Genomic DNA, 20,827 nt, shown 5'->3' on the forward strand with positions numbered 1-20,827 from the left:
GAGTCACATATGGGGAACTCAGTCAGTAGGAGCATTGTCCTCAAAGAAGACCACAAGTAATAAAACCATTAACCAATAATCATAGGTAATCTTGCGGAGATGATGCAGTTCATACTAGAGTACTACTATTGCCACACTTCTCGCCTTGCTTCTAGGTGACTGACTGAAGACAATAGTTACCTCCACTAATCATTTGTTCTGCTTGTGTATGTATGTCACTTATATAATTAGAACTGGGTAGTGTTTCTACACAACGGGACCTCTGAGACTAGCAAATGCTGGCATCTCAAACTACTGCAACAGCATTTATCCAGCTAGGTTTGCAAGATTTTTCTTACCACATTTGATGACACATAACCTTTGTGTGTGTCACCTCTACTGACCTATCCTTTCTGCCCGCATCTCAAATTATTGTTACAGCATTTATCCAACTAAGTTTGCAAGGATTTTTCTTGCCACATTTGATGACACACAATCTTTGTGTGTGTGTGTGTGTGTGTGTGTGTGTGTGTGTGCGTGCGTGCGTGCATGCGTGCGCACGCGCGTGTCACCTCTACTCTATTGAACCTATCTTTTCTGCCCCATTAGCACATATAGTTCGGAAGTTAACAGTCACTTTTCAAGATTAACAACATGCAGTCGGCCTGGGGGCTTTGTTGAGGTTCCTAAAGGAATCTCAGACAATCTACTCCATATTTCACAAACCACTGTGAAGTATATTAAAAAGAGGTACTTCCCACTGTTTTAAAGGCTTTATGTGCACACTCATTAGTTTAATCTGGACATCATAGACTAGATATTTGTGCAGCATTTTTTTCACATAACACTTTGTTTTGAAGCCTGCATCATCTGAGGTTTCAATCAGCAGTACCGTGTTCCACGTCATTAACAACAACATGAACAGCAAGAGTCAACAGACATTTTCCTGAAGTTCATCTAAAGTTGCTTTTACATCTGCCAATTACTCTCCATTCAAGTTGATATGCTGGCCTATTTCACATGAAGTGCACCCAGTAACTGTTGCCCTCATACCAAAGACATTTGTGAAAGTTTGGTGTAAGAAAGCAAATACTGCATGAATTTCCAGAATTTTTGATCAAGATGACAAGATAAAGATCTTTTTGAAATGTGACATTGATAGACAAGGTGGCTTACATCACTTTCAAGAAGAGCTTATGTTATCCAATTTGGAGCAAATGGATTTACTTTTGTGAAAACAGCCCTCAACTGACACCCACAGGACATCCAAACGTATAGGATACGAGAATGATGTAGCTGGTTCACATGGATGAAGAAAAGTTATTCTCACTTCACCAATTTCTTCATTTTTCTTTTTTTTTTCTAAAATGTATCCAAGCCACCAGTTTTTCTCAACAAAGTGGTGACATAGCCTTCAGTTTGACCAATGATGTATTTACCCTCCTCAGCTAACCTGCACATCATCTGAAAAGTGTTTCACTAATAATTTTGATGTAGTGTTGGGAGTGACTGCAGAAAATTGCTATGATTGTCAATACTTCTTCCAGTCAGCTTCTTAAGAACATTTCCGAAGCAGAGTAATCTTCTTGAGTGGAACAGGCAAACTCTATTTTTGTTATGTTATCTACTGACCATTCAAATAGATCTTGTGGGGTTCAAGTCTGGTTGTGGTACTGCCTTTGCAAACTTGCTCGAGCTGCCAGTCCTTTACAGAACCCCTACTCCACGGCAAGGCGCCATGTGCTGTGGCTGAAAAGTGCCATTTGTCTTTCATGTTTAAGTCTTCCTCATGAAGACAAAGTTTTTCTTATTTTTGTATTAAGTGGCAGAACCGCCTGAAAAATAATAAATCTTTTTTGGAAGCTTTTGAAATTTATTTGTTAGATATGAAATTAGCCTCTTTTGGAAGGAGTAAACAGCGACTGCATTGTGCTCTAGGCAAAAAGAAACAATGGCGAAGCATACATGCTCAATTTCGTCTTCCTATTTGTGATATACAACAAAAGGTTATTTGAGTTAATATTTGCTGTAAATGTAACTTATTAGTGGATTTTCATTCACCTCAGTCTTTCTTTCTTTCTTTATTGACTTGAGTAGTCTGTTATTCGTGAGTGTGCTTGCGTCGTTTATCCAAGTCTCATGTCTCACCAGTGTGTTTACATTTCGTAGCATGCAGTTGCAGCTGCAGCGGTTTATAAAGCTAAGTACTGCCAAAGATGTTTGTGCACTGTATCTGAATATTAAATTTAGTAGTTTTCAATCGTTCATCCTTGTTGTTTGTGCACTGTTATACAGTTATTAAATTTAATAGTTTTCAATGATGGCTTGTACTGTTTGTCCCGAAACAATGGTTTAATAAACTTTTGGAAACATTCACTCACTGTGTTTTTTAGAGTTGCCTGTGTATTGAAGTGGTTTAGTAAATTTTGTGTGGTACTTTTCAGCTTCTACTGAAATATTTCAGAAAAATTTTCATTTACTGTTCTAACTTCGTTGAGTGTTCCAGTGGTCACTTTGAATTTTTGGTTTTAGCTAAGAAATTGTGTGAAGTTTTGATGGTATTGGTATTAGCTGTGGTTTAGTAGTATTAATAAAAGTTGTTGCTTTCTTAGTAGAGAGAGAATTTCAAGATCCCTACTGTTAGTACTGTAAATAGTTCTACTGGTGTAATTGAACTTAGGTAACAGACATTTAGTTTTTTCAGTAACTGTAAAATTTTACCACAAGTGAAAAGTGTGGGCTTTGTCATAGGTTTGCGAGTACTGGGTTATGGCATGGGATTTGTTCAAAGTATTTTCATTTGGGGGAAGCCAGTGGGCACTCTAGCGAGATCCTCTCCTGGGAATGCAGAATCTGTAGCAGAAATAAGTTGATAGAGGAGCAGAAGCACATCTGTGGCCTTCAGGTGCAGTTACAACATGCAAAAGAGGAAGTAGATAGGTTGAGGAGGGTTAAGGCTGCTGGGAATGGGACCTGGCAGTTGGCAAGAAGGAGCTAGGAGGAGGAGGTATTCAGACAGTTGTACTGTGCGTATATGCAATAGATTTGACCAACTGTCAGAGTTGAGTGGAGAGGAGCATCTTTTAGCTGTAGGAAACATGCAGCAGTCCTCAGCAGGTAGGGAGCCTAAGTCAGTTGCAAAGTCTAACAGAAAGAAGAAGGTTCTGCTGCTAGGTAGTTTGCACAGTAGAGATGTGGGCCTACAGTTGCAGGAAGTGTTGGGGGATGAGTACCACATCACCAGCATTGTGAAGCCTACTGCAGGGTTGGCTCAGATGACTGACAACATAGGGGCGTTATGTAGTAATTTTACAAAGGAGACAGCAAAGGACCTGGAAGAGCAATTGAATGGAATGGGCAGAGTCTTGAAACGAGGATATAAGATGAACAACAACAAAAGCAAAACGAGGGTAACGGAATGTAGTAGAATTAAATCAGATGATGCTGAGGGAATTCGATTAGATAATGAGACAGTTAAAGTAGTAAATGATTTTTGCTATTTGGGGAGCAAAATAACTGATGATGGTCGAAGTAAAGAGGATATAAAATGTAGACTGGCTATGGCAAGGAAAGCATTTCTGAAGAAGAGAAATTTGTTAACATCGGGTATAGATCTGAGTATCAGGAAGTCATTTCTGAAAGTATTTGTATGGAGTGTAGCCCTGTATGGAAGTGAAACATGGATGATAAATAGTTTTGACAAAAAGAGAATAGAAGCTTTCAAAATGTGATGCTACAGAAGAATGTTGAAGATTGGATGGGTAGATCACATAACAAATGAGGAGGTATTTAATAGAATTGGGGAGACGAGAAATTTGTGGCACAACTTGAGTAGAAAAGGGCATCAGTTGGTAGGACATGTTCTGAGGGAGACCAAGCAACGAATACATGAAGCAGATTCAGAAGGCTGTAGGTTGCAGTAGTTACTTGGAGATAAAGAACTCACACAGGATAGAGTAGCACAGGGAGCTGTATCAAACCAGTCTGTTGGCTGAAGACCACAACAACAACAACAAGTATGTGTGGTGATTTGTGTTTTGTAGTGTTGCCAACACAACCTTTCCGCAACTTTGCTTTGACCAACAATTTTTTTTTTATTTTTTACTAAATTATTGTATGCGTGTAATTCTGTTTAATTATGTTTCTGTGTATTCTACATCTATCTACATCTACATGGTTACTCTACAATTCACACTTGAGTGTCTGGCGGAGGGTGCATTGAACCATTTTCATACATCTCTACCATTCCACTCTTGAATGGCGCGGAAAAAGGAACACCTAAATCTTTCCGTTCGACCATCAATTTCTCTTATTTTATTATGATGATCATTTCCCTACGTAGGTGGGAATATTTTCGCGTTTGTAAGAGAAAGTTGGTGATTTAAATTTCGTAAATAGATCTCGCCACAAAGAAAACCGCCTTTGTTTCAGTGACTGCCACCCCAACTCGCGTATCATATCAGTGACACTCTCACCTCTATTGCGCAATAACATGAAACGAGCTGCCCTTCTTTGCACTTTTTCAATGTCCTCCATCAATCCTGCCTGATAAGGATCCCACACCGCGCAGCAATATTTATGTACTGTGTAAGAGTAGGAAATGAGTACTGATAGAGCGAATTTTTTTTAAGGGAGGCTTTCAGACAGTCGTTCTTCCCGCGAACCATACGCGACTGGAACAGGAAAGGGAGGTAATGACAGTGGCACGTAAAGTGCCCTCCGCCACACACCGTTGGGTGGCTTGCGGAGTATCAATGTAGATGTAGATGTAGATGTAGAAACCGTACTGAGTGGACATAAGTGTATAGTAGTGTGATGGAGTGTGAGTTAGAGAAGGTGCAGAGTGAGAAGTGTAATAGAATCGTGAGTGGGAGGGGGTGAAGGGTACATAAACACACAGAAATACAGAGGGGTCCAAAAAAATGTATCCACTGTTTAAAAGTCCATAGCTTGCAAACTAATTGAAGGAGTATTCTCATATTTGGTGAGAGTGTAGCTTAAAGTCCAACTTAAGGATATCACTGTAGGTGTTTGAAATGGTCACCATCAACATCCACACACAAACAGTGCTGCCGAATTACTGAGTACAACGTGTTCAGTTAGATATTTGCACAAGAATGTACGATAGATTCTCGAAGTTCATCCAATGTGTGTGGCCTTTGTCGATAAATGACATCCTTGAGTGTTCCCCACAGGCCAAATTCCAGAGGAGTTAGGTCTGGGGAACGTGGTGGATACTCCACAGCACCTCTACGGCCTGTCCATCTTCCTGGTAGATTTTTGTCGAGATACGCCCTAACACGAGTTTGGTAGTGGGCTGGGGCACCATCTTGTTGAAAGTAAACTTTTCCATCTCCATACAAGTCTCGGAAGGCAGGTAAAATGGATGTCTGAAGCTCCTGAAGGTACACCTCACTGGTAACTGTGCCGTCAAAGACGAATGGCCCAATCAAGACCCGGTAAGACAACCCATACTACACATTTACCCCTGGCAAATTCACGGCTTTGTCTACACGGATGTTCGGATTTCCGGCGGCACAGTAGATGCAGTTGAGGCGAATTACTGTGCCATTGAGTTTGAACTGTACCTCATCAGACCACACAATCATCTCTGCAAACTCTTCATCATTGCGCACCATGTTAGTAAACCACTCGCAGTACTCAGTTCTACGATCTGGGTCGTCCTCGTCCATTATGTGAAGCAATCGTGGGATGTAGCACTTCCACTTTGCTGTCTTCAAAATTCGCCGAACACTTGAGCGACTCACTCCAGTTTCACGGGCACACTGTCTCACAGACTTCTGTGGTGAGCAAGTGAATTGTTGTAACACACAACAGGAGTTAGCTGGACTTGTGACTGTTACAGGTCGTCCAGATCGTTGTTTGTGTACATCTTTAACACAGCCTTCGGCTTCAAATTTGTCTTGAATGCGACGAATCGTTAAACGTGTCGGTGGCTCTGTTCGATACTCATTTCGCCATTGCCGTTGAACCTCATTAATCTTTTTGTACTTAAAATACCACTTCAAAACTGACTTCCTTTCATCGAATGTAAGCCTTGCGCCAGCCATGTTTACTCGAGAAACCAGGTGCAGCTAAGAAGAAAACACTGACTATCTGACGACTGCCATCTGACAAAACAAAACAACGCAATACAACATTTATGTGGCGATTGCCGGAACTACAAACTATTACACTACCAAAGATGAGACAACTCCGTCAATTAGTTTACCAGTTATTGACTTTTAACCAGTGGATACATTTTTTTGGACCCCTCTGTATAATTAAATAGAATTAGACACACACAATAATCTAATAAAAAAATTTTAAAAAAAAGTTGTAGGTCAAAGACAAAGTAGTGAGAAGGTTATGTTGGCAGTACTACAAAACACAAACCACAACACATAGTTAGAAGTACCCAAAACAAACAGAATACAGTGGTGTGCATAGAAGTTGTTGTTCGCCCACTGCTTGAATACTGCTCAGCAGTGTGGGATCCGTACTAGATAGGGTTGATAGAAGAGATAGAGAAGATCCAACGGAGAGCAGCGCGCTTCGTTACAGGATCATTTAGTAATCGCAAAAGCGTTACAGAGATGATGGATAAACTACATTGGAAGACTCTGCAGGAGAGACGCTCAGTAGCTCTGTACGGGCTTTTGTTACAGTTTCGAGAACATACCTTCACCGAAGAGTCAAGCTCCCTCCTACATATATCTCGCGAAGAGACCATGAGGATAAAATCAGAGAGATCAGAGCCCACACAGAAGCATACCGACAATCCTTCTTTCCACGAACAATACGAGACTGGAATAGAAGGGAGGTACTCAGGGTACCCTCCGCCACACACCGTCAGGTGGCTTGCGGAGTATGGATGTAGATGTAAAATTAGTGTACTTAGCTTATTTTCATTCACTTATGTCGTATGGTATTATATTTTGGGGTAACTCTTCCCCTTCTAAAAGGATATTTTTGGCTCAGAAACGGGCAGTTCAGGCAGTAAGTGGTGTAGGTTCGTGACCCTCTTGTCGAACAGTTTCATTGTCTGGGTATTTTGACATTGGCCTCTCAATATATATTCTTTACCATCATTTCTTGTTAACGATATCAGCTTATTCTCAAGATTTAGCAGCTTTCACTCCACTAATACTAGGCAGAAATCCAGTATGCATTTGGATTGCATTTCCTTAACTCTTGTGAAGAAAGGTGTGCAGTACACTGCTGCATCCATTTTCAATAAGCTACCACAAGAATCCAACAATCTTAGCCGTAATCCATGCACTTTTAAATCTAAACTGAAGAGTTTCCTCATGGGTCACTCTTCCTGTTCTGTTGAGGAGTTCCTTGAAAAATAAAGCTGATTCTTATGTTATATTGTTGATTACATTTACTTAAATTTATCGCTTGACTTTTTTTGGATTCATAAACATTTTATTTGATCTGTTAATACTTTTATGTTGTAATTTCATGTACTGACACGTTCCATGACCTTGGAGATTTGCTTCTGATTTTGGTCCAATGGAACTAGATGTGTAAATAAAATGAATAATAAATAATAATGATATACAGTAATGTGCTGTCAAATGGTAACTCTGAGCCCCATCCTGTAGTACTATACTATTAAGTTTGTGAAAAACCATATGTAAGAACAAATTCTGATTGATTAATACTTTCTTTTGTGGAGTTAAGGAATGCTGTTTGTTGCTTGGCAATGAAGTCATGCTGAACTGAATAGGACATCTTACAACAGAATGAATCTATAAATTCTTCGGAAGTTATTTGTACAATTTCCAGATTACAGTGGTTGGCTGCACCCACTTGTGGAACTGAACCTCATAAATTACATTTTCATCAAGAGAGTGCTGTAAAAGTTTACATATTACAGTTTCTCCTGGGTGATATTCGCAGTTTCCCATGTTGCAATCAAATAATGATGGGTTGCTTGTAATTGATTAAGTAGTCACTTGTAACTATATTTAGTTAGGCATTTTCTGTCATTAATTTGTGAGTCCTGCACACAAATGGAGTGTGTGCCACTCTGTCCACCTAATACACAATGTTTAGGTCTCAACTCAGCAAATTTAGAGAAAATATTTTTATGTTAGGAAACCTATTTAAAAATGTTTGTAAGCTTCTTTCAGCTACACAAAGTAAGCCTTTCTGATATTTTTGTTTTACTTCCATATGGTTCCGTAACCATCATGCAATCTTTAATACCCGGCTAACTTCATAGTTTTCTTAAAATGAATGTACAGTTTCTAATGATTAAATTTCTCTGGTTTTGGGTTTGTACCTTCCATAAACCCTTTTCTTTCTTTCTTTCCTTTTCCTTTTTTATTTTTTTCCTTAACTGACGAACAATGTAATTAGGAGCACTAAATTTGCTCATTATCTTCATGATACTCCACTTTTCAGGTAAACTTCCAAGAATCATTGGTTTCTTTACTCTACTTGTAGAATTTAAAAAGTTAGTTTTGAGATTTTGGAGACTCTCATAATTCCTGAAGTGTTAAGCATTTGAACAACCACTGAAGTTGTAGTGAAGTCTGGGTCTTTGTCTGGGATGATTACATCTGATCCAGAAGAATCGGATGATTACCTCTGGGCCAGAAGAATGTTCATCTTCTTCCTTTTTATCACTGATTCGCTCTGTATTTTTCAACCTGGTTACATCTTTCCTACATTTATCACAAGTCATGGAGCCATTTGGTATTTGTGAAAAGAACTCTGGCATCCACACTATGACATTTTTAAGTTATTTTCTGTCTAGTTAAATGATTTGATTTCTTCAATGGGTTACAACACTGCACTCTTATGCCACTGTTTATAGTTTTGCTTCTAATTTGACTATTAAAAAATACCAAGTTCCACTAAAATATATTAGATAAATAATTGATCAATTTAGGGGCAATAACAGCTTTACACTATACCACATTGTGCTTTAATGGCTTAGGAACACTAATACATAAAAAGTTTAATTGTCCACCTTAGAAAGAAACAATACAGAACACATCCACTCAGCAAAGGCTCTAGTCACTGAAAGATTGTACAGACAGCAAGCGTATGGCTGGAGGCAGACTGTGCTTTTTCAACTTGTTCACAGCCTGCATGCATGGGCAGGAACCAACTTGCTCAGCCTATGTACAGGGGTTAAAGTCTGTGGAAATTTAGTGTACATTATGATTAGTCTGTTTGGACCAGTACTATTACATTAATACTCTCACCTTTTTCATACCGTATTTAAATTTGCAGTTATAGGTCCCATGTTCAATGTTTTTCTTTTACCAGTTAAAGAATGGGCTATTAGTTTAAATCTATAAAATGAAAGTAAGCAATCAACTTACTATAATTATAGCAAGTAAGCAATCAACTTACTATAATTATAGCATATGCTAATTGGTTTTGTTTTAAGATGATGATATTTTGAAATTTCTGATATTTTTAGTTACCTTTCTTTTTTTTTAACAATGAACCCATAATAATCCCATGTTTATATTTTGCCATGTGATTTACAACAGTACTAAGTATTTATGGAAATACTGTGAAAATTTTAAATTACATAATTTTTAGAATAAAATTAAATCAGAATTTCAGTTCACATTTTGAAAAAAATTCTTAAATAGAATCTATCTTGTGTTGTACATCACTGGAAAGAGCATAAAAAATGCTCCAAAATACATGTTTTCCAGCTCTATAGATCAATTAGGACAGCTCCTAGTGTGATTTTTAAAAAGTCTGTTCATGTTTTTTTGGTCAGTTTATGCAAGTTTTACATAGTCATGTTTCAGAAACGGTTTGAGATAAAAAACTGAAATTTGGTAATTTTCTTAGTCTCAGTCTATGAGTAGGCCAAATTTTAGCAAAATCTAAAATATAACTTGCTTAGTAAACACAGTTGCAGTCGCATTCAAGTTGTTTGTTGTTATACTTAGATGACTGGTTTCAATCTTCTAAAGAGATCATCATCAGCCCTACATTCCTTCATAACTGTAGGTCTGTCCGTGTTGGAGCTGTGTTCTCCACCCCGGCACGAACAGACCTGCTCCATGCCAACAATTCCCACTGTCGGCCATTTAAAAATAAAAATTAACAACTTGAATGTGACCATGACTGTGTTTACTAAATACATTATAATATTATTAGATAGCTGTTTTCTAAGAAAAATGTTGCAAAAAATTTTAAAATCTGAAATGGTGAGGTAAAATTTTTATTTAAAGTGTGTTGATTTCTCAAGGTATGGCTCCTCTTCTTTATGGTAGGTTATTTGAAAAATATTGTAAGAGTTTTAGTCAGTAACAGAATGTGACTGCTGTGAACTTGCAACAGGCTATGATAGTTTTGGGTGGTGGAGAATGTGTTGTAAGTATGACTCCCAGTTGTGCAGTTAAGAGTAGTTGCTGGTGGAGGTGGGGGGAATCCAGATGGCCCGGGTTGTGAGGCAGCCACTGAAATCAAGCATGTTACATTCAGCTGCAACCTTGATGTAAAGTAACCTACTGTCCCCACGCCCTCCACCCAAAACTTTCCACTTCATCTGTCTCATCACCTCCTCTCGATTCACATCCTCACAACCTCATTGTGTTCTCCTCTCCTCCGCGTAGTCTGCCCCGTCCCTCCACCACACAGCCTCCTGATGCTGCATCTGGCAGCCTTGTCTGCTGTCCTCTAGTTCTTGCACACCCCACCAGACAGCACTGTTTTCTCCCTCCACCTCTGCTCCACAATTCCTCCTCATTCCCCACTTCACTCCGGATTGCTGCTTTCAATGAATGCAGGAGCTGCATTCTGGTGGCTGGAGCTAGTGGTCATTTGTGCATGAGGTGTGCCTGCTTGTGTGAATGTGTGTGTTTTCTTTTCTAAAGAAGGCTTTGGCCAAAAGCTCAATGTGTAACAGTCTTTTCATTTTGCCTGTCTGCAACTCAATGTTTCGTCTTCACAGCGCATATCAATCCATGATTTTCATAATATGGTGATATTACAACCTGAGCATTGTACTGTGCAATTTAGCAGAAGTTGTCTTAGAGAAAATTGAAAATACTTTCCCTATAACCAGCTTCATAGGATAAAGAAAAAATCCAAATTTTTGTAACAGTACTGAATACATTGCAAATAACTCAAAAAGGTATTACTAAAATAAATTGGTATTTTGTCAAAAGGGAGCTACAAAGTGGGAAACAGAATAAATAGGTAAGGATGTGGAAACGCATGTCCAGACTTATTACTATGACTATGACAGAAGCCAAATTTGAACTGCTAGTAAGAGATTCTCTGTTTATCTGCTCAGAAAATGACAAAAGAGCATATAAGACAAAACGACTCATTCTGTATATAATCTGAAAGATGTGTATTTTGCTTTCAAAGACATATCTTTCCAATAAAATTGATTTTATGAAGTTTTATGAACTTTGCCCAAAAGAATGTGTTAGTGTAAACAGTCACAGAACACGTAATGTATGCATATGTACCTACCACCAAAACATAAAATATAATGCGAAAAATAAGAACTGCAAAGACAAAGATAAACAGCTGCACTCGCATAAATAAACTTTATGCACTAGTGATCAGAATGTGAGCACAAACAAGAACAAGCTCAATGTGTAACAGTCTTTTCATTTTGCCTGTCTGCAACTCAATGTGTCGTCTTCACAGCGCATATCAATCCATGATTTTCATAATATGGTGATATTACAACCTGAGCATTGTACTGTGCAATTTAGCAGAAGTTGTCTTAGAGAAAATTGAAAATACTTTCCCTATATTACTTTCCCTATATTACACACAAATGTAAATATGCGAAAGCTTTCCAACACTCCCGCTGTGTAAGTTATTGCATTTACCAATTAACAACACTGAGCTTTGAGTGCAAATATACAAATTTTTCTTTGGTTAATGCTTTGGTCAACAAATCAGCAAGTTGTTCTTTAATACACACATACACTACTTCTATCTCTTTACACTGCACTTTTTCAAGTAAGAAATGATAGCATACATCTATATGTTTTTCTCAATTCAATATCTTTACCTACAGCCGTATAGTTTGGGTTATTTTATTTTATATCAAATGCTAACAGTTTCGGCAATTCATTATTGCCATCTTCAGGCCGCAAACACTTTTTTCATATTAACAAGCTTATCGTATGGTGCCATAAAACTGGAACCATGGAGCTGAATCGTTATGCAATTGATTCATATGAAAGGGTGACGATAAGCTTGTTAATACGAAAAAAGTGTATGGGGCCTAAAGATGACAATAATGAATTGCCGAAATTGGTAGCATTCAATATAAAATAAAATAACCCAAAGTATTTTGAATTGAGAAGTACGTATCAGCCGATATCCCCTGGCCATAATGGACTGACAGAGATCTACATGTTTGGTGCATTTTTGATAATCAGGATTTTTTGAGAACTTGATTGCACTCTGGTTGTCGATTTTTAATGTAGTTGGTTCTTTCCACTTGATTCCCAGACCACCTAGTAATTTTCTCAGCCAAATTGCGTCCTTAGCAGCAGTAGCAGCAGCTACATATTCGGATTCAATTGCACTTAGAGCAACAACCTTTTGCCTCTGAGAAGTCCAGGTTACAGGACCACCAGCCAAAAGAAAAATAAAGCCTGTTGTTGACTTTTGCAAAGTAAGATCACCTGCGTAGTCAGCATCAAAAAAACCAACCAGTTGCATTTTGCTCTCACTGGTTGAGTACTATATACCGTAATACGGTGTTTCACTTAAGCACCTCTAAATTCTTTTCACTGCTTGCCAATGTACATTAACATGACTGTTCAAAAATCTGCTCACACTGTTCACTGCAAATGAAATATCTGGTCGAGAGATAACTGTCAAAAACATAAGAGATCCAACCGCTTCACGATATGGTACTTTTGCACCACTGAACTCTTCATCATTAGGTAACAGACTCACATGAGGATCAGCAGGAACACTTAAACCTTTTGTTTCAGACATTCCAAATTTCTCAATTATTCTTCTAATATACTGGTGTTGACATATTAACATTTTCTTCCCCACACGATCTTGCTCAATTTCCACTCCAACAAAGCAACGACCTTCACCGACAGTGATTTGAAAGAATTCTTTTAGTGGTGTAACAACTTTATGAATTTCTTCCATTGACTTTGATACAATATGACGATCATCTACAAATAATGCTAGCAAGATAACATCACCACTGAATAAATGTGGATCAGCATCAGTTGCTTTAAAACTATAATGTGAAGGAAAATCTGTAAATTTCTCGTTCCAACACTGAGGAGCTTGCATAAGTCCGTACAGTGATTTCTCAAGTTTGCAAACTACAGGTTTCTATGTTTTAACCGCCACTCCCTTAGGTATATCCAAGTAAACTTCTTCTTCAAGGCTTCCATAAAGAAATGCCATGCGAAAGTCGAACTATACCATCTCTAGATCATTACATGTGGCAATTGCCAAGAAAACTCTGAGTGAATTATATCATGTCACCGGTGAAAAAGTCTCATTGTAGTTAACACTATAGTCCTGTTTGAAACCTCCTGCGCACAGCTCTGCTTTGTACCGAGTAATCTTACCGTCTGTGTCGAATAAAACCTTGAATACCCATTTTGAGTCAATAACTCTCTGGCTATTAGTTCTAGTAACTATCTTGTAGGTTTTGTTTTCTTCATGAGCTTCCAGTTATTTTTCAATCGCTTTTTTCCAATGTTTTGAGTCAGGACCAGAAATTGCTTCTTTGAAGCTGTAAGGATTATTCTACTGAGCAAAATCAGCTTCATATCTTGCTGGTTTGCAGATAATAGAACTATCTTGTAGCTGCATCAACGGCACTTTGGTAGTTTGTTCTTCAGTTTCCAATTTAGCAATATTTACATCATTTCGAGAAATTTCCATCTCTTCTTGTGCTTGAACTGGTTCACCACTAACTTGCTTGTGCCAATGCATGATATCTTGTTCATCGTCAGTCTTGAAGTTTAAGTATGTGTCATCAACTTCTTGTTGTGCAGATGCTGAGCTGCTGCTAACCTCACTGAATGTGAAATACTTCGATACAAATAATTTGTGACTCATGGGATCATAAAGTAGATAATTTGTTGATTCTCCTTGATAACCAACAAATACAACTTTATTGGATTTGGCATCAAACTTGCTGCGAAATTGTTTTGGTACATGAGCAAAGGCATCTGACCCAAACACTCGAAAATGTCCAACATATGGTTTAGGTGCATTCCACAACTCATATGGAGCTTGCTCCAAGTTGTGTTTTGTTGTAACCCTATTTAATATGTATACAGCAGTGTTAACAGCCTCTGCCTATAAAAACTTCGGAAGGTTTTTGGCTTTCAACATCATGCGTGCACTTCCAACAATTTAGCGATTTGCCTCTCAGAACGACTGTAGTGGGACTTTGAATTTCGCCATGCTACACTCGTTCCCTCAGATATAAATTATACCGTCACAGCTGTATGAGCGCTCGACGGCAGAGAAAATATATAAGAAAATGAAGGTACAAAAATTGTAACTCTTTTTGTTTTCTACCTGCTTTTGTCTCTGGAGAGCGGAAGCTTAACTTACTTATTAGCAAGTCTTGGTCAGATGAAGACGAAAAAACTTATTGGTGTGTAGACGTATTGTGGAAGTTTGTATGAAATTCGGAGGATGGAAGCAGCAAAGTAAAATACATTGCATTCAATATCAAGATGGTTTTGATTTGTATACATTAGTAATTCCTGGACAATGAAATTTATTGCAAAATTTTGGAGCAGCTACCACTTTTCACGCAGAAATGAAGCAGGAGATTTTTGGAGAACAAGACTTGGACGCCGCACGAGAGAAGACATGTTAACATGGTAAAGGATGAACTCTTATCTACGCCATTTCCCCCTGTTAATCACATTTTGTTATTCTCTCTTCTCTGTAGTGGAAATTGGTTTGACTTTTGCTCAGAAACGCCACAAGGTCCACCCCAACAATAGCTTTTCCGAATCACGAAGTCCGATAACTTTTCTGTAATATGAAGTCCGATTTGCATTTCATTCTTTCCCTTTTTCACGGTCATTAAAGATTTTAAAAACCCCTTTTTATTCACCATTTCTTCCCACATTTTCAACCTTTTCTTTTCTTCTCTTTTTCTTTTTTATTAAACACCACTACAACTGGCGACCGTGACAGGACACGAACCTGCAATCTTCTGCCCATAAAAACTTCGGAAGGTTTTTGGCTTTCAACATTGTGTGCGCACTTCCAACAATTGAGTGATTTCCCTCTCAAAATGACCATTCTGCTCTAGCGTATACGGTACAGTTTTTCTAACTGAATCCCATGGTTTCTCATGTTTAATACCATAATTAATGTCTTCAGTGCTATTGTCTACACGTAATATTTTGATATTCTGACCAAACTTATTCAACACAAGATTACTGAATCAGTAACATCAGATTTTTCTCTTAGAAAATAATCAACTCTGTATCCAGTTGCAGCTTCTTTGAATATGACAAAAAACTTTGGACCACCAATTGATTCAACTGACATTGGCCCACACATGTCAGAATGAATAAATTCCCCTGGTTTTATTGAACAATTTGTGTCTTTGTAGCTGAACTTCAGCCGATGTGCCTTGCTCAGCTGGCTTGATTGACAGCAAAAAATCTTCCTGTTTCTTTTTTTACATTTAGTCCTCCGACCAACACTTTTGCTGAAATCTCTTGAATTGTTCATATAGTGACATGTCCTAAGCACTCAAGCCACTGTTTAAGATCAGTCACTGCAACATTAACTTCACTCCCTAGTATGGATTCTGCCATGAAACACATCCTATAAATATTGTTCTCTTCCTTCACGCCTTCAGCTACAGTCTCTCCGTCACGTATTAGTACAACTTGATCTTCTTTGAAAGCTGCAGTAATTTTCTTCGACATGCGTACTCCGACTCTAAACAAGTTCTTTTTGATACCTGGTACATACAAAACATTTTCGATACATGCCTCACTCCATTTGCCGCTAAATTCTTGGCTGATAATAATAGTACTAACACCAGCGACTTGGCATTCTTTATCATTACCCAGTAACACATTCTCCCCAGTCACTCGACAGGACTTCGAAAACAATTCCCGTCGAAAAGTGATGCACCACTGTCCAACAGCCACACATCTGACTGATCATGTTCTAACCACTTAGCACATGTCTCACTTGACTATCTGACAACTCAACACATGTTATCTGCTGACACAATAAATGCATATGCAGATTTATTTTCACCACTCTTACATTCCTCTGTCTCTTGCTTTTTCTTCCGACACTTGCGAGCTATATGACCAGGCTTCTTGGAGTAAAAACACTTGACATCTGATCTTGTTTTTCATTCTTGTGAAATTTTGGTTTTATCACGATATCTTGCTTTTTCCTTTTGTCTGTTGATGGACATCACTGCAAATGGACCATTTTCTTCATCACTCATATTCAACTGGGACTCTTCTTTGACGAGGCGTTATGTCAAAGTTTCCACGTTTTGTTGACTAGCTGGCACACTGTCCCAAGCTGTTTTAAATGTATTATATTTTGATGATAATGAAGCAATGACTTTCGCCATTACAGCTACATCTGAAACCTTTCTCCAACCTTTCTGAGTTGTAATGCTAGATTTTCAACTTTGATTACATGTGCAACTACAGAATCATTTGCATTCACCCGATATTCATGAAAATGTAGAGATATTGTTAGTTTGCTGGCTTCTGACCATTGCTCATGTATTGATCTCAACTTGTTCCATATTTTGTGGGCTGTTTCACAAACCAACAGACTTTGCATTTGTGTATGTCTAGTGATGTGGAAATCAGAAACATACCTTTTTCATTTCCTTTTGTCCATGCTTTCAAGGCGGGATCATCGTCTTCATTAGGCTGACCTCGAGTACCAATTACAACACAAGAATTCCGTAAGCCTTTAAGATTGCAGTTATCTGGATTTTTCATGACTGATAATTTTTTGCATCCAGCTTTGAGATGTGTTTTGAAGACACTTCTTCAGCCATTGCAGATTTCTTCTCTCTTCTTCTCATCCGAACATGTCACAGTCGGCATACTGAAAGTTTATATGAAATAACAACTTTCCTCACGCAAACTGAGCGATGCTTGGGCCCATAACCTGATGTGGATTGTGGAGGTTTGCTAAAAGTGATTAATAAAGCTGTGTATGAACTTGTTTTATTAATTAAAATAACTGGCTTTCTTTACAACGGCTGACTTTACACATGCAACAAAACAAGTCAAAGAATACTACTACTGCAAAGAAGACAAAGATAAACAGCTGCGCCCACATAAATAAACTAGTGGTCAGAATGTGAGCGTAAACAAGAACAAGAACTGCAAATACACGCAAATGCAATTATGCAAAACCTTTCCCACAGAAATTAAGAAATCAGGCAATAAAATCAAATCAATATGGAATGTTGTTAGAATGAAGATAGGAAAAGTAACCACTGGTGCAGGTAGTATTACTATTAAAGAGAATGAGACCATCTTAATCAACAGTACACAAGTAGCTAATGTATTTAACAACCATTTCTTAGGTGCAACTGAAAAAGATATGGTGAGAATAGATCCAAAGAAAAAGCCAAGCAGTGCATGGAAGAGTCAGTTTTGAGAAATCTTAGTCAGATTAATTTTCACCAAACAGCCTCTTGCAAAATACGGAAAATCATTAAATCTTTGAAAAATAAACGTAGATGACATCTCTAACAAGATATTAAAACAGTGTGGAGCAGTTACAGCCGATGTTCTGATCACACATGTAATGCATCACTAACTCAAGGTATTTTCCCAGGCAGTTTAAAATATGCCATTGTCAGGCCTCTCTACAAAAAAGTGTACTCCACAGATGTCAATAATTATTGGCCAGTATCCTTGCTTACAGCATTTTCCAAAACTGTCGATGAAGTAATGTACACAAGAGTGGTTAGCCATCTCAACAGTAATGGGATACTTAGTAAATCACAAAATGGGTCAAATGGCTCTGAGCACTATGGGACTTAACTCTGAGCACTATGGGACTTAACATCTGAGGTCATCAGGCCCTAGACTTAGAACTACTTAAACCTAACCAACCTATGGACATCACACACATCCATGCCCGAAGCAGGATTTGAACCTGCAACCGTAGCGGTTGCGCGGTTCCAGACTGTAGCGCCTAGAACCGCTCGGCCACTCCGGCCAGCAGTAAATCACAGTTCGGATTTCAAAAATTCTGTTCCACTGAGACAGCAATATACAATTTCACGGCCCACAAAAAAAAAGTCTGTAAATAGTAAAATGCCGACAATAAGAATTTTCTGTATCCAAAGCATTTGATTGTGTGAACCATGACATAATGTTACACAAATTAACAATTCTATGGTGTAAATGGAACAGCATAAGAGTGGTTTAAGTCATTTCTACAGAATAGAAAGTGAAAAGTTTTTTTATATAGTGTAAGTGATTTAAGGAAGTTTGCCACTGCATCTTATAGGGAAGAAATTACATTAGGTCCACAAGCTGTGACATGGTCACAAATTGAACAGTGACCCGAATGTAGAATATATTTCCTTTACTTCGGGTCTATGGTCACAAAACACATCTGAAGATGCTCATTAAAGACCCAAACCAGTAGTCTGATGACCGAAAATTTGTGACCATAGGTGTGAAGTAAAGTAAATTTATGCATTAGGTGTTCCACAGGGTTCGAGAACGGGTCTCCTTCTGTTCTTTACATATGTGAATGACCTCCAATCTTATCTGAAACAAAAAGCTACACTGACACTGTTTGCTGATGATACAATCGCCATTATTAATCCAGTAAAAGAAACTCCAATAAAAATTATACAAATAATGTCTTTGGAAAAGTTATTAATTGATTTCTGCAAATGGACTTGCTCTGAACTAAAAGGGGGGGGGGGGGGGGACAGTACATCCAATTTTCTACTGCAAGGAGTACAGTTCCTTCAATAAATGTAACACATCAACAGCAGTCAGTAGCCAGGGTAGAGCATACTATTTTTGGGTGAACATATAGATGAGAATCTCAATTGGAAAATTCATATTTTGGATCTCCTAAAGTGACTAGGTTTAGCAACTTTTGCAATCAGAATAATTGCCAATTTTAAGGCTATAAAAATTAGTAAGTTAACATACTTTCACACTCTGATGTCATACAGAATGATATTTTGGGATAATTCAACACTTCAGCAAAAAGTATTCACTACTCAAAAGAAAGTGGTTAGAATAATGTGTGGAGCTCATAGCTGCACATCTTGTAGGCACCTGTTTAAAAGATTAGGAATTCTTACACCATCCTCACAGTACATTTACTCAGTAATGAAATTTGTTCTCAACAACATGGACCAGTTTAAAAACAACAGTGATATTCATGATTATAATACCAGAAGAAAGAAAGGCTTACACCATCTACTTAACCTATCTTTGGCACAGAAAGTGGTAAAATATGCTGCTGTAAAAGTTTTCAATAAATTACCAGATGAAATAAAATGTCTGACAGACAACAGCAATAGTTTCAAAAATAAATTTAAATCATATAGATGAATACTTGAATAGGAATAAATAAATCTACAGGTATAATATATGCATTTTGTGCCGCTGAAGGGAATGGGGTACGTAATAAAAATTTTAAGTTTGAAAAAAAACTTGATTCGTGCATGCATTTCTTATGCACTTGACACATTCCACATCATAACAGTTACCATAAGATTGATCAATGGAACACGTAACTAACTAACTAACTTGGCTTCAGTAAGCTGGAAAAAGATTTCACTGGCAGAACATTCAGTATAGCCTTCATCCTTTTGCTGTGTATTATAAAACATTGGATTTCATTAAGTCAATGCTATTGAGTTTTATACACAACAGTGTTTTCAACAAGGCAAAATTAAATCTGATGGTTTTGGTGGTACTATTATAGGTTTATCCACAAGAGTAAGTTTACAGTGTCTATATGACACTCACATTTTAAGTCCAAAAGATCTTGCTGCTTGCCGAAACTCGTATTCCAGGAATGTTTTATGTTACAATAGAGGATGTAACAAAATTCACAAATATGATAAAATATCAACATGAAACTAGTCCTACAATTCAAAAAACAAAGATGATGTGACTTACCAAACGAAAGCGCTGGCAGGTTGATAGACACACAAATACAAACACACACACAAAATTCAAGCTTTCGCAACCAATGGTTGCTTCATCAGGAAAGAGGCAAGGAGAGGGAAAGATGAAAGGATGTGGGTTTAGCTTGAATTTTGTATTTGTTTGTGTGTCTATCAACCTGGCAGCACTTTCGTTTGGCAAGTCACATCATCTTTGTTTTTAGATATATTTTTCCCACGTGGAATGTTTCCCTCTATTATAGTCCTACAATTCCTGAGACATGAGCTAATCTTTTTTTTATTTTTTCTTACCAAAAAATTCATACAAGTTCACCTTGGATTTCAAAACAAGGCCTCTATCACCACCATGAAGAAATGTTCATCATAGCTATCTACAATAACCAATGGTGGCTTGGAACAATTCTGGAAATCACTGATGAACATAGAGATGCAAAGGTCACATTCCTGAGATCAAGTGTATCAGTTTATTTATGATCACATCATGCTGATGTTTGCTGGATCCTGTATGAAAATACTTTAATGACTGCCTGTTCCTAACGAGAGCACAAGCACTGGTTGTTTATACACTTTCGGATCATATATAGTATTCTCAGATGATAGCAAGTTTAAAAGAATGAACACTTTTTAGACTCACTATAGCTGACACAACTGTCCCGAGACAATCAGCAACTAGCTAATATTTAATGCAATTCTCATTCATTCTTCAGC

At 37.8% G+C, this 20,827-nt stretch overlaps 1 protein-coding gene across 2 annotated transcripts in view; it reads right to left on the bottom strand.

Moving 5' to 3' along the window:
* Positions 1-20,827, bottom strand: part of LOC124803121 — a 109,448-nt gene that overhangs the window by 78,959 nt on the left and 9,662 nt on the right. The window lies entirely within an intron of this gene.

Source organism: Schistocerca piceifrons, chromosome 1, assembly GCF_021461385.2.
Source record: "Schistocerca piceifrons isolate TAMUIC-IGC-003096 chromosome 1, iqSchPice1.1, whole genome shotgun sequence".
Taxonomy (NCBI): Eukaryota; Metazoa; Arthropoda; class Insecta; order Orthoptera; family Acrididae; genus Schistocerca; species Schistocerca piceifrons.